Here is a 14,466-nt window from a genome sequence, read left to right on the forward strand (position 1 = left end):
TCCCAGTGTCAAGAACAAGAAACACCCACACCATATAAGAAGAAATTTAATTACTTATTTAATTTAACGTTCTGGAATTTAAACCAAACAGTGTATAAAGTTTACAGTACCCTACTCTCATGCATTCCACCCACAGCTACTGCCAAAAACATTAAAATAGTGTACATATATCCTAAATAGAGAAACACACCTTTGTTTATGCATTTTTTAGCGTGCACCGTTTGTTTTTACTTTCTGTAGTAGCCCCTGAAAGGCGGTATTCTATAGATCAGCCTCATGGTATTCTGGGGTGATTTTCCTTGTACTGATCTGCATGTGGTGGTGCTTTCAAAGCTAACTGCTGCTTCCATGCATGCTATGCTTTTCTTTTAAAAGAAACAGGAAAAATATACGAGGCATAGGCCCAAAAACAGGGGGAGCCACATGTGCCATGACACCTCCAAAATTGTGCTACCCTTCGTCTCTCCCCATGAGGCCTTTCTTCTCTTACTTTGCATCTGTGCATACTCAAGGCTGGCCATCCGGCTTCCATCCTCTCCAAAACAGGAAGTTCAGAGGGGGAGGGAGCCGGCAGGCCATGAGCATCTAAAGGCCCTGAATCAGGCCAGCCATGCAATGTCTCCAATGTAGCTTATAGAGTTGTCACCCCAGGGGAGCATGGTATGAGAATAAATATCTTGTGGATACAGCAGGGAAGAAGGGAAATGAAGAAGTTGAAAGGGAGGTTTGAATGATGACACCACAGGCAGGGGGGGGGGGGGAGAAGAGAAGCAGAGATGCTGAAGGGAAGGGAAGGAGAGAGATGCTGAAGAGAGGAGAGGGAGGGGAAGGGAGAGATGCTGAACATGGGAGGGTTGAAAGGGAAGGAAGGAGAGAGATGCTGGTGACCATGGTGGGTGGTGAAATGCTGGACACCACAGGCGGGGGGGGGGGGGGGGGGGGGGAGGAAGGGAAGGAGAGATGCAGAAAGGGAAGGAAAGGAGAGAGGTGCTGCAGGCCATGGGAGATGGAGAGAGATGCTGTAGACCATTTACAACTCAGCAGGTTGGAAGGTGAGGGGAACTTATTTTGCTGCAGCATCATGGTAAGTGCAGTACAATTGTGTTGATGCATCTGTGTTATCAGCAATGAACTTAGGGATAATTGTATAAAGGTATTTCACATGTATGTGACCACAAGTGCACAGAAATGGCCTTTCATAAAATTCCAACCAGTGTAAAAATATGCACAATGACATGGTTAGTTCTTCCTGCACTTTTCACTTGCCTGTTTGAAGTTAACCAGGCATATCACCTTCTATTTTATAGCTCCAGATCTCTGGAATGCTCTTCCCCCTTGGTGCAGAATCATTTCTTAAAATGTAAAACCATTTTGAAGACACATTTTTTCAGAGCTGTTTTTTGGAGGTAGAGCTGTGACGCTTATGACTGAGGTGATAGTGCTTAGCAGTATATGAATATATAGTTTCTCGCCTGTCATGCAGCTGATTTCATTTCTGAATCTTTGATTATATTTATTATGTAAACCTCTTTGGCCTGTATATCAGACATGGAGCTAAAGCAAATTTTGAATAAACAATAAATGATGAGAGTGCATACCTTGCCATGAGGCATGTGCAGGCGCTGAGTTTGGGCGAAAGTGGAGCTAACAAATATACGCATAAGTTATATAATATGCTAATGTATGCATAGCCTAAAAAAAAATTATACTTGTTGACATTTACATCTACTTCAGAGCAGGTATAAACATCTGTGCTTGTAATGGTAGCATTTTTATAAAGCCAAGCAGGTGCCAATATCTTCAATATCTTTATGAAATTGAGTTCTATAGGAGCTTGGAAAAATACTTTAAAAAGGCATCCTCTTATAAAATTACCTTGCACACAGGCAGTAACAGGGCCACTGAGAGACAAAACCAGGCCCGGGGCAGAATCGCTGCCACTGCAGCAGCCCCTCTCCCAATCGGGCTGTCATTGCCTCTACCCCTCACCCCCTCGGACCGCCACTGCCCCTCACCCCCTTACCCTCCCACATCTGTTCCTCCCTCACTCTCCTGCTCCTGTGTGCTGGGACCCAGGTTATCGTGTTAATGCAATCACCCGGGTCCTGACACACAGGAGCAGGAGAGAGACAGACCGAAGGAGCAGAACATTCTGGTGCCAGGTCCCTCTTGGAGGATGGGCCCTGTAGAATTTTGCCCCTCATTCCCTTGGCAGCCCTGAACAGTAAAAGCATATCCTGTGCAGTAAATGCATGGGCAGGTGCTGATCATACCCACCAAAGGCACTGCATAGACTTTGTAGTTACCGTTTTGCATACAATGCATGGTATCTGCAAACACTTTAGCACATTTTGATAAACAAGCTTTTTTGTTGCCTTTAGAAAATAAACTGAACATAGGAGTCTTCCAACTTTAACAATATGTTACAAAATTACCCAGCCAAAGGGTGGAATGAAGATGCAATTTGATTGGAGATGAGTTGCTCCAATAAAATTGCTTCATCATTCCACCTTTCGGTTGACATCATTCCCTTGTTGGACTGTGCTACCTTGTGTTGTTCATTCCCTCTGTTTTGCCTCCTTATAAAATTACCCCCCCCCCCCCAAAAAAAAAAAAAAAAGAGTTAATGAAGTTTAAAGGTTAGTGAGACAAAATTGTGAAGCGCTGCGTACGACTGGTAGCGCTGTAGAAATGATTTGTAGTAGTAGTAGAGTAGAGAGAAAGGGATAAAGGAAGAAAAATGTAACAAGACCACAAAAAGGAAGGGAAAGGGTAAAGAGAAGGACAGATCTGTAAAGAAAGACAATTCCTCTGCATAAGAGGGAGGTTTCTTTTGTCTTGCAAAGCTTGAACAATTGCCTCAACCAGATGGCCAATTGGGTCCTTTTTTTTTTTCAGGACAAGTTGATAGTTTCAGGCAATACTTTATTTCCGCAATTTGTAGGGGGGCAAAGTGGCATCATGTACATTTCACAAACACCTGAACACTTGCTAATTTACTCCCTAATTCACAATACACCTAGTGGAAGGCTTTGTTTTAATGCAGCTATAAGTGTGCATGCTAGGGATTTGCACAGGACAAAAAATGTATGGTTCATTTCAGCTTTCTCCCAATTTTTGAACATTTGTTTGTGGTTCGTTTCTGCATATCTACCTACTATACCTGAAAGTACACCTTTTGGATAGCTTTCAGGCTTGCAGGTGGTATTTAAGAAATAAAATAAAATAAATCTTTGTTTAAATAAAGCACTGAACTTACTATCATCACCCATTGCCAATTAAAACTACAATAATACAAAACGTATACCTTTCAAACATCAAAAATATCAATTTTATGATAATTGTATTGAGTTTATGTTGAAGTGGTCAGTTTCTGGGCAAATCATATTAAATGCCCATGTCTCCCAGCACTTTACCTTCCTCATCTTCTCTTTCTCTGTAAAAACCAGGGCAAAGTCTTTACAGTAGCCTGATATCTTTACTTAAATTATGACGTCATTATTATTCAGTTAGGGACCCTTTTACAATGCAGCGTTAGGGTTACCACATGCCAAATCGAACCTACCTCCCAGTTAGCGTGCCCACCTGGTGGTAATTTTGAAGTTGGCACGCACTGTTTCTAACAGTAGACAATATTTTTCTATTTTTTACCATGGGGAGCGTTCCTGGCGGTAACTGGCAGCGCGGCCACATTGACATGCGCTGTTTGAGTACCGTGCTTACGCTACATGAGCTCTTACCGCTAGGTCAATGGGTGGCATTAAAGACTCAGGCAGTAAATAACTGCACGCTACCTTTAATTCTAGCACATGTAGGGTTACCATATGGCTCCAGAAAAAGGAGGACACATTGATACAGTCTAGGGTTTTATTTTTTATTTGTTACATTTGTACCCCACATTTCACCACCTATTTGCAGGCTCAATGTGTCTTACATGGTACCTTATAGGCTGTTGCTGATTCGGTTGGTAACAGATACAAAGTTATGCTGTGAACAGATGAGGTGGTTTGGATCAAGTATCATGGGGTCAAAAGAGGTGAAGATTAAATTGTCCAGTACAATCTACTACTACTACTACTACTACTACTTGACATTTCTATAGCGCTACTAGGGTTATGCAGCACTGTACAATTTAATAAAAGAGGGCAGTCCCTGCTCAAAGGAGCTTACAATCTAAAGGACGAAATGACAAGTTGGGGTAGTCTAGGTTTCTTGAATAGTGGTTAGGTGCCAAAGGTGACACTGAAGAGATGGGCTTTGAGCAAGGATTTGAAGATGGGCAGGGAAGGGGCCTGGCGTATGGGCTCAGGGAGTTTATTCCAAGCATGGGGTGAGGCGAGGCAGAAAGGGCGGAGCCTGGAGTTGGCGGTGGTGGAGAAGGGTACTGAAAGGAGGGATTTGTCTTGAGAGCAGAGGTTACGGGTAGGAACGTATGGGGAGATGAGGGTAGAGAGGTAGGGAGGGGCTGCAGAACGAGTGCATTTGTAGGTTAGGAGGAGAAGCTTGAACTGTATGCGGTACCTGATCGGAAGCCAGTGAAGTGATTTGAGGAGAGGCGTGATGTGAGTATATTGGTCCAGGCGGAAGATAAGACGTGCAGCAGAGTTCTGAACGGACTGAAGGGGGGATAGGTGGCAAAGTGGGAGGCCAGTGAGAAGTAGGTTGCAGTAGTCAAGGCGAGAGGTAATGAGAGAATGGATGAGAGTTCGGGTGGTGTGCTCAGAGAGGAAAGGGCGAATTTTGCTAATGTTGTAGAGGAAGAAGCGACAGGTCTTGGCCATCTGCTGGATATGCGCAGAGAAGGAGAGGGAGGAGTCGAAGATGACTCCAAGGTTGCGGGCAGATGAGACGGGGATGATGGGGGTGTTGTCAACTGAGATAGAGAGTGGAGGGAGAGGAGAAGTGGGTTTAGGTGGGAAGACAATAAGCTCGGTCTTGGCCATGTTCAGCTTCAGGTGGCGGTTGGACATCCAGGCAGCAATGTCGGACAAGCAGGCCGATACTTTGGCCTGGGTTTCCGCAGTGATGTCAGGTGTGGAGAGGTAAAGCTGGGTGTCATCAGCATAAAGATGGTACTGGAAACCATGAGATGAGATCAGCGAGCCCAGGGAAGAGGTGTAGATTGAAAAAAGAAGGGGTCCAAGGACAGATCCTTGAGGAACTCCAACAGAGAGCGGGATAGGGGTGGAGGAAGAGCCAGGAGAGTGTACTCTGAAGGTGCAGTGGGAGAGAGAAGAGGAGAACCAGGAGAGGACAGAGCCCTGGAACCCAAAAGAGGACAGTGTGGCAAGAAGTAAATTGTGATTAACAGTGTCAAAAGCAGCAGATAGGTCAAGGAGGATGAGGATGGAGTAGTGACCTTTGGATTTGGCAAGGAACAGGTCATTGCAGACTTTAGATAGTGCCGTTTCTGTTGAGTGTAGGGGCCGAAAGCCAGATTGAAGCGGATCGAGGATGGCATGAGAGGAGAGAAAATCAAGGCAACGGCTGTGAACGGCGCGTTCAAGAATCTTGGAGAGGAAGGGTAGGAGGGAAATGGGGCGATAGTTGGAGGGACAGGTAGGGTCAAGTGATGGTTTTTTGAGCAGAGGTTTGACTACAGCATGCTTGAAGGTGTCAGGGACAGTTGCAGTGGAGAGAGAGAGGTTGAGGATATGACAGATGGGGGGGGGGGGGGTGACAATAGGAGAGATGGTGTTGAGTAAGTTGGTGGGGATGGGATCCGAGGAACAGGTGGTGCATTTCGAGGAGGAAAGAAGATGTGCGGTTTCCTCTTCGGTGATCTCAGGAAAGGAGAAGGAGGCATGGGTTGGTTGCTTGAGGGAGTGGGCTATAGGGTGAAGAGTGGGTTGGTTGAAGGAGTGGGCTATAGGGTGAAGAGGCGGAGATGGTTTGGTGGTGAAGAGGCGGACACAATCATTACTTATGTTGTGTCGCTGGGTGCTGGGGTTTTATGTTGGATCGTTGGGATAGGCTTTTTTGAATAGGTGAGTCTTGAGTGATTTTCTGAAATTTAGGTGGTCCTGGACTGTTCTCACTACTTGGGAGTCCGTTCCATAGTTGTGCACTTATGTAGGAGAAGTTGGATGCATGGGTTGTTTTGTATTTTAGTCTTTTGCAGCAATGGAAGTAAAACCCGGACTGTATCAATGTGTCCTCCTTTTTCTGGAGCCATATGGTAACCCTAAAACATGGCCATTTACTGCCTCGATTGAAAAAAGCCATTTTTCCCCAGCCCTGGTAAAAAATGGCCCAGCTCACACCAAAAAATCATGCCCACAGTACCACAGACTGCTTTTTACCATGGTTTAGTAAAAAGATCCCTTAGTTTTCAAAGAGATGACCATGTTCCTTTTGCTATATTTGTCTCTTTATAAAGAGTAAAAATGCCCCTCTCATTAAGAGTATTAAAATTAGGTAAGCTCTGACTAAGGAGGCTCGCAGGCACGCATTAGCTTGTGATGACCAAATGATTCCATGGAACACAGGGATATTTTCTCCTTTCATGGGGAAAAAAATAAGACCTCTGTGGAAATTTCTTAGCGTTTTATGAAGTGGTGTGACTACCTCATGATCATTCAAACCGGTGACTATTAATAACTGGAAAAAGTTTCCCTAGTTGCATTTACTTGGAGAGAAAGAGTCGCAGCAGGAAAATAAATCACAGGCACAGTTGCCAGTTGATTCCAGATTTTTGGTACAGGTTGATCCAGTCCTGGTTTTACTCCACTGCCTGCACTAATGTTTCGTGCTGGAGTCCATATTAGAGTTCCTTAAAAAAAAAAGACATGACTACAAGTCCATGCAGGCAGTGGAGTAAAACCTAGTGCAGCAAAAATGGTCTAACTCAGGTTATGCTCAAGTGATCTGTGATAGTTTTGTCATCTGCACGCACTAACCCCCGGATTCTATATAGCACGCTTAGAGATCCGCGCCAAAATCCAAGTGTATTCCGTAACAATGTATGCAACTTAATTGGCTTAACAAGCTAATCAGCGTCGATAACAGCTCTTAACAAGTAATAATGAGCACTAATTGGCAAGAATTAGAATTTATGAACACAACGCAATGCGCCTAACTTCTAACGCGTGCAGGCAAAAAGGGGTGTGGTTATGGGCGGAGAAATGGGCATTTCATGGGCGTTCTGAAATTTACACATGTAGTTTTATAGAATATAGCCCACTGCGCTTAAATCTATCTGCTGAGATTTACGCCACGTTTTTATTGGTGAAAAATGGAGGCGTGTAGTTTCAGGTGCTGGGATATCAATTAAGTGTATTCTATATACTGCACCTAAATCTAATTGCTGCTTATAGAATAGCTTAGTTGGCATTGATTTCCATGCCAATTTTGTAGGCACCATATATAGAATCTCCCCCTAAGTGCATGCTATTTTTTTGAGGGGCGTGTCTTAATTTCAGGAAATCACTCAAGACCAGCTTATTCGGAAAGGCCTACCCTAAGGATCCAACATAAGTCCCTATATTCTGCAACACTGCAAATTAATGGACCATATTGACCACTTTTACCCTTTCACCTTTTGCCCTTATACCCCGTTTTTTTGATCTTCTACACTATGTTATCTGTATAGTTACCGGATCGGTGACTGCCTTTATGGTTTGATGTTAGCCACATTGAGCCTGCAAATTGGTGGGGAAATGTGGGGTACAAATGTGTTGGTATACAGTGCTGCATATGCCTTGTAGCGCTTTAGAAATGATAAGTAGTAGTAGTAGTAAATAAATAAATAAAACAAATTGAAAAAGCTCTTTTTGATGGCCGTGCTAAAAATGGGCTTAGTGCACAGGAAAGGCTTATGTAAAGACTTGCTAAGCCCATTTACTAGCTCAGCTTAGTAAAATTGCCCTAATAGTGTAGGGCAGCTGGTAATCTAGCAGTAGCGGTATTTTCTTAGAGTTCTAATTTGACGCATGTTGTACACACATAGGCACTGACACGCCTTATTTTATTTATTTATTTGTTACATTTGTATCCCACATTTTCCCACCTATTTGCAGGCTCAATGTGGCTTACATACTACCGTAAAGGCATTCGCCAAGTCTGGAAGAGAAAACAAATACAAGGTGATATTGTGGTTGAATAAAGGTACATGTGTTTCAGGTGCAATGGGGATCGTGGAGGGAAAGATTATATAGTGTCCATTACGAGCTTTTATTTAGCTGTGTTGCAGAGTGTAGGTATTTATGTTGGGTCGGTGGGGTATACCCTTTTGAACAGGCTGGTTTTTAATGATTTCTTGAAGTTTAGGTGGTCTTAGGTTGTTTTCACAGTTTTTGACAATGCGTTCCATAGTTGTGTGCTTATATAGGAGAAGCTGGATGCATAGGTTGCTTTGTATTTAAGTCCTTTGCAGTTTGGGTAGTGGAGATTTAGGTATGTTCGAGATGATCTGGTTATGTTTCTGATTGGTAGGTCTATGAGGCTTGTCATGTATCCTAGGACTTGGCCGTAGATAATTTTGTGGACCAGGGTACAGATTTTGAAGGTAATACTTTCTTTGATTGGGAGCCAGTGCAATTTTTCTCGGAGGGGTTTGGCACTTTCGAATCGCGATTTACCAAATATCAGCCTGGCTGCTGTGTTTTGAGTGGTCTGGAGTTTCTTTGTGAATTGTTCTTTGCATCCCGCATAGATTCCATTGCAATAGTCTGCGTGGCTTAGTACCATTGATTGTATTAGGTTGCAAAATATTTCCCTCGGGAAGAAAGGTTTTACATGTTTAAGTTTCCACATTGAGTGGAACATTTTCTTTATTGTGGAGTTCACTTGGCTCTCGAGTGTGAGTTTGCGGTCGATTGTAACGCCGAGTATTTTCAGACTGTCTGAGATAGGGAGGGTGTGGTCTGGGGCAGTGCCGTAGCAAGGCCGGCTGACACCCAGGGCGGGTCGCCGCTGCGCACCCTCCCCCAGGTGCAGCACGGCACGCACCCCTCCCTCCGCGATGCACCCCCCCTCCGTGGCACATTCTTACTTGCAGGGGACAGGCAGGAGGTCCGATCCACCTGGAGTGCACGTCGCTCGGAGCAGCGTCGGCTCCGCTGGTTCCCTGCTCTCTCTGCCCCGGAACAGGAAGTAGCCTGTTCCAGGGCAGAGGGAGCAAGGAACCAGCGGGGCCGACACCCTCCCCCCAGCACGTGCACCCGGGGCGGACCGCCCCTCCCGCCCCCCCCCCCTTCCTACGCCACTGGTCTGGGGTGATTAAGGTTGTGGGTTTGTACGTATTGTGTTGAAATGAGAGGATGAGACTGTGTGTTTTTTCAGTGTTCAGTTTCAGTTGAAAACAGTTTGCCCATGAGTCCATAGTGTTCAAACCATGTTTGATTTCGTTGGTGATTTCTGTTAGTTCATGTCTGAAGGGAATATATATTGTGACATTGTCTGCGTAGATGAATGGGTTGAGGCCTTGCTTTAATAAGGACTTGGCCAGTGGGATCATCATTATGTTGAAAAGTATTGGTGATAATGGTGATCCTTGAGGTACTCCACAGTCTGCTTTCCAAGGTGATATGTTTAAGTTTGATTTCACTTGGTATGTTCTGGTGGTTAGAAAACCCTTGATACAGCTAAGTATATTTCCACCAATCCCGAAGTAGTCTAATAGTCTTAGTAGTATGTTGTGGTTTACCATGTCGAATGCGGTCAACATATCGAATTGGAGGAGAAGTATGCTTTTGCCTGTAGCTATTTCCTGCTTGAATTTGGCCAGGAGAGTGACTAGCACAGTTTCGGTACTATGGAGGGGGCGAAATCCCCATTGTGATTCATGTAGTAATGAGAACTTGTCCATGTAGTCAGTAATCTGTTTGGTCACCATGCTCTCCATCAGTTTGACTGCTAGTGGGATAGATGCAACTGGGTGGTAGTTGGCGAGTTCGGTTGTTTTTTTCTTGGTATCTTTTGGGATTGGGGTGAGTAGGATGTTGTCATATTCTTCAGGGAAAAGACCTTGTTGGAGCATGTAGTTTAGATGGGATGTGAGGTCTGTTATGAAGCGGTCTGGGGAAGATTTGAGTAGGTGACTGGGACATGTATCCAGTTTGCAGTGAATCTTGGCGAACCTTTTGATCGCCTGGGTGACTGTTTCGAAGGTGAGGAGCTTGAAGTTTGACCAAGTTCGGTCAGCTGATACCACACGCTTAAAAGAACTGCTCATTTGACCTCCAGGTATATACCAGTCCCAACCCTAGTCCCCAAACCAAGAAATGCTGCTTTATAAGCAGGATTATCCTTTGTGTACAACCATCTACGCAGCTGACAGAATGCAAACCCCTGTTATAATAGGGATGTACATTTGTTTGGAACATTTTCCACACCATTTCATATCATTTTAAACCCAAAACAACTGGTTATAAAACCTAAATGTTGAGTTTTCTCCTGTCAGGAAGACTGCACACTGTTCGTAAAGACCTCACACCATTTTTCAGTAGTGGATGCATGCAGGGCCGCCGAGAGCCGGAGCCGGGCCCGGGACAAGGCCGCCCCCGGGCCCCCCCCCACCCGAGATCGCCAGGCCCTGCCCACCCCGAGGTTGCCGCCCACTGAGGTCGCCGCCCACCCGAGATCGCCGGGCCCCCCCGCCGCCCACCCACCCACCCGAGGTCGCTGGGCCCTCCTCCACCCACTATCGGGCCGGGCCCTCGGAACTAACCTTAAGCCTCCTTTCACTTCACAGCAAGCAGCGGCAGGGCAGACCTCTCCTCCTTCCTTCTGTGCCCCGCCCTCGCGGACGTTACGTCAGGTGAGGGCGGGACATGGAAGGAAGGAGTGGCCTGACCTGCTGCTGCTTGCTGCGAAGTGAAAAGAGGCTTAAGGTTAGTTCTGGGAGTGACAGAGGGCGGGCCAGGCAGCGACAGAGGGCGGGCCAGGCAGCGCCGGGGCCCCCTGGAGGCCCGGGCCCCGGGACTTTTGTCCCCCCTGCCCCCCTCTCGGCGGCCCTGCATGCATGTGTGCACTATTTGCTTTTATGTGCACTATTGCAAAATAATATGTACTCTTTGCAAAGAGTATGCACTATTAATGACAGTGTCCCACTTTCTGAAACAAAATTTAAAAAACAAAAAACAAAAACAAAATGAAAGAAAACTTCTACCAATGACCCAGGAAACTAGAATGAACATTTTGGCCCTACACACATCTATCAATCCAGTGTCCTTTAGAACTGCCAATTTTTTTTCTGGCCAGACTTAGCTGGCTAGCAATAAACTTTGGCATCACCAAATTAAGAGCTCCTTTTACAAAGCCACGCTAGTGATTAGCAGCGTACCAAATGCAACAAAGCCCATTCTATTCCTACAGGCTTTCTTCACATTTGTTGTGTGGTAATCACTACTGTGGCTTTTAAAAGGAGCCCTAAATGATAACTACATCCCCAGCATGCCCTTGATCCCTCCTTCTTATGCCCGGTTTTCTTTGGGCTGACTTTGAATTGCATGCACAAAAGGCAGTTAGGGCAGCAAATGTCCAAAAGATTTGTCCAATTAACTCCTGAAGTTATTTGGGTAAATCTTTTGAATACAGGCATCAATAAATTATATTTTTGTAATATTATAACATAGGGGCTCACTTTAATTGCCCTTAACTGCTCCAACAATAGCCTGGAACTTTGAAACCCACAATATTTCCAGTTCCCAGCAAGGAGCTGGGAAGTAGAGCCCTCAAATCAATGTTGTGCCCTGAGATATTTTAATGGAAATTAGGCCATTTATGATAGACTTGTTTGAAACCTTGCATTCAATTATTGCCTTGTCCTCCTGAAAACAAGACTATTTCCTTGTTTCGTTTTTTAAGAAAAAAAACACCTTTGTGGCATTTTTTCTAGCCCCTTTGAACCAAATAAAAAAGAAAGAAAGACAAAACTCCTGGAAAAACATTAAATCACACTAGCTTTATAAAGGTTAAAAGAATTTTTAAGGTGATGTTTATTCAAATATTTAATTCTCGTCAAAGCTGCATGCATTAATTCCTCTCAGAGCCTTCCCTGGGACAGGAATATTTTATTCACTGTTCTGCTTGGCACCCTTCAAGCCCCAGCATAAAGAGGAACATTTATCATGATACAGACTTTGTGTTTCAGTGGCGTTTGGCGCGGGGGCTTGTGCTTCATGAATGGATCCACTGTTTTTGCAGGTGCATAGTGATGGTTCCTCAAAAAACACCTCTGCAAGCAGGAGGAATTTCCTGCCTCCCTGTTTATTCAGACCTGCCTAGTCCCTTTAAGCCACAAGCGTGGCCATTTTACAAGGCTTCTGATTCTGAGACCCACCTTTTGGTTCAGCCACGTTTAAAGAGCTGGAAATTAAAAAAAAAAGTGTACAAATTTAGAAGTCAAAATATTATTTAATTTCAAATGGAAAGAAACAGCATGGAAATTAGCCTCTTGACATCAGAAATTGTGTTCAGCATGTAGTTTTAAGTTAAACAAATTTCTAGCCTGGTAACCCCTTCAATTTATATAATTCAGAGCTTGATTGCTGGAGGGTGGGAGTTGACTGAACCCAGACAGGGTAAAACCAGCAAAGATCAATATTTTTTTAATAGAGAGGTGGCAACTCTTGTCTTCAAGAGCCAAAAATGGGTCTGGTTGTCATATTAGCTGGGTTCTTTGATTTGATGTTTGCAAATCAATCTTATGAATATTTCTACATGGATAGCCTGGAAAAAAAAGACATTCTTGTGTTTCTTGAGATCCAGTGTAATCCTATTCTATTCTATTGGAGTCTTATATACTGCCCATTTTTCATAAAGGACTCGTGTGGTTTACAATAAGGAAAATGAAGCTCTTCATACAGAGTGGAGTAGTGGCCTAGTGGTTAGGGTGGTGGACTTTGGTCCTGAGGAACTGAGTTCAATTCCCACTTCAGGCACAGGCAGCTCCTTGTGACTCTGGGCAAGTCACTTAACCCTCCATTGCCCCATGTAAGCCACATTGAGCCTGCCATGAGTGGGAAAGAGCAGGGTACAAATGTAACAAAGAAAACTAGGAATGATAATAGGAAGAAGAAATCAGTTACATGGATGGTCTGAAACTGTTGACATAATACCTAACTATTTGTCAAACAGGACTTCCTGAAGGTGAAGTAGGAGGATATGTGCATTAGATCTGTATTCCATAGTCTCATCCTTGCAAAGGAAAAAGAATTCTTGACAATGGTTTAGAAGTGAATGCCCTTCAGTGATGGAAAACCTAATGCCAGCATTCTCAGAAATGTGCAAGTTCATTCAACCCCCTTCAAATAGCAGTATTTTGCATCAGCTGTAGATGGGTGAACAGTTTGCTTGAGATCCAAAGGTATAACGAATTGCAGTAGTCTAATTGTGGTAGCAAAACTGACTGGGCTAGAATCCTAAAGTCCTCCTTTCAAAATTAGTGATCTGATTGCTTTTAGTTATCCGAGTTTATAAAGAAATCTTTTGCTAAGGACATTCATTTGTTTATCAAATCTCAGACCTGAATCTAGAATTATGCCAAGTACCCCTGTGGTAAGGACATCAGTGAATGAGAACAATATGTGGAAGAGAGATCAAGATCAAAAACAGCTACTATTAATATTGACTAACTTCAGGAGACTGAGAAGCAGTGCTGGCTCAAGTAGCTGTAGCTCCCTGAGTCAACTGTTGCTCTGATACTCCCTGTTCCATATGGATAAATACCTCTCTACTCCATCCCTCTTCTACTGGCATCAGCTCTACCTGCTCTTTTGCAGTGGCAAGAGCATATCACATTGCTGTCACTGAAAAAATGTTAAAAAAAAAAAAAAGATGTATAAAAAGGGGAATGAAAGGATATATTTGGGGAATTACATGAACCTGCACTGTAAGGTTTAAGGACATGTGCTCAGAACATAAAGACTAGATATTTAACTTTTAAATGTTTATTTACAATACAGGTAATATTAAAAAGAGGTAGTTTTTAGGGATCTTACACAAGGGAAATGTGCTACAAAACTACAAAGTCTGAATTATAAATTAAGCTGGATTAATAGTAACTCACTTTGATGGAGGCTGCTGGTTGGAGTGATGAAGGAGCTCCTTGCTGGAAAAGAAGTATTTTTGTTGCAGAGTTGTTGCTGGAGCCTGGAGAAAGTCTTATCTTGGATATGTGTGAAGTCCAGCAAGGCCCAGGGATTCAGTGAAGGTCCATAGAGGTGCAGATCAGGAAGCAGCAGAGAGGAAAGAGAGAACAAGCACCAAATTGGAGTTACTGCCCGGTTACATTGTGTGGCCCTTGCGGTAATTTCATGTCTGAAAAATATTTTTTTATTTTCTCAGTGATGAAGTGTCCCAGTTATGAAATGTCCCAGTAATGAAGTGTCCCCATGAGGAAAGTTACAAAATGATGAAATGTCCCAGTGATAGCATCCCAGTCTATGTGTCGGTGATGAAGTGTCCCAGTGATGAAGTGTCACCAAGTGATGAAGTGTCCAGTAATGAAATGTCACCCAGTGA

This window comes from Microcaecilia unicolor, chromosome 7 (assembly GCF_901765095.1).
Source record: "Microcaecilia unicolor chromosome 7, aMicUni1.1, whole genome shotgun sequence".
NCBI classification, from domain to species: Eukaryota; Metazoa; Chordata; class Amphibia; order Gymnophiona; family Siphonopidae; genus Microcaecilia; species Microcaecilia unicolor.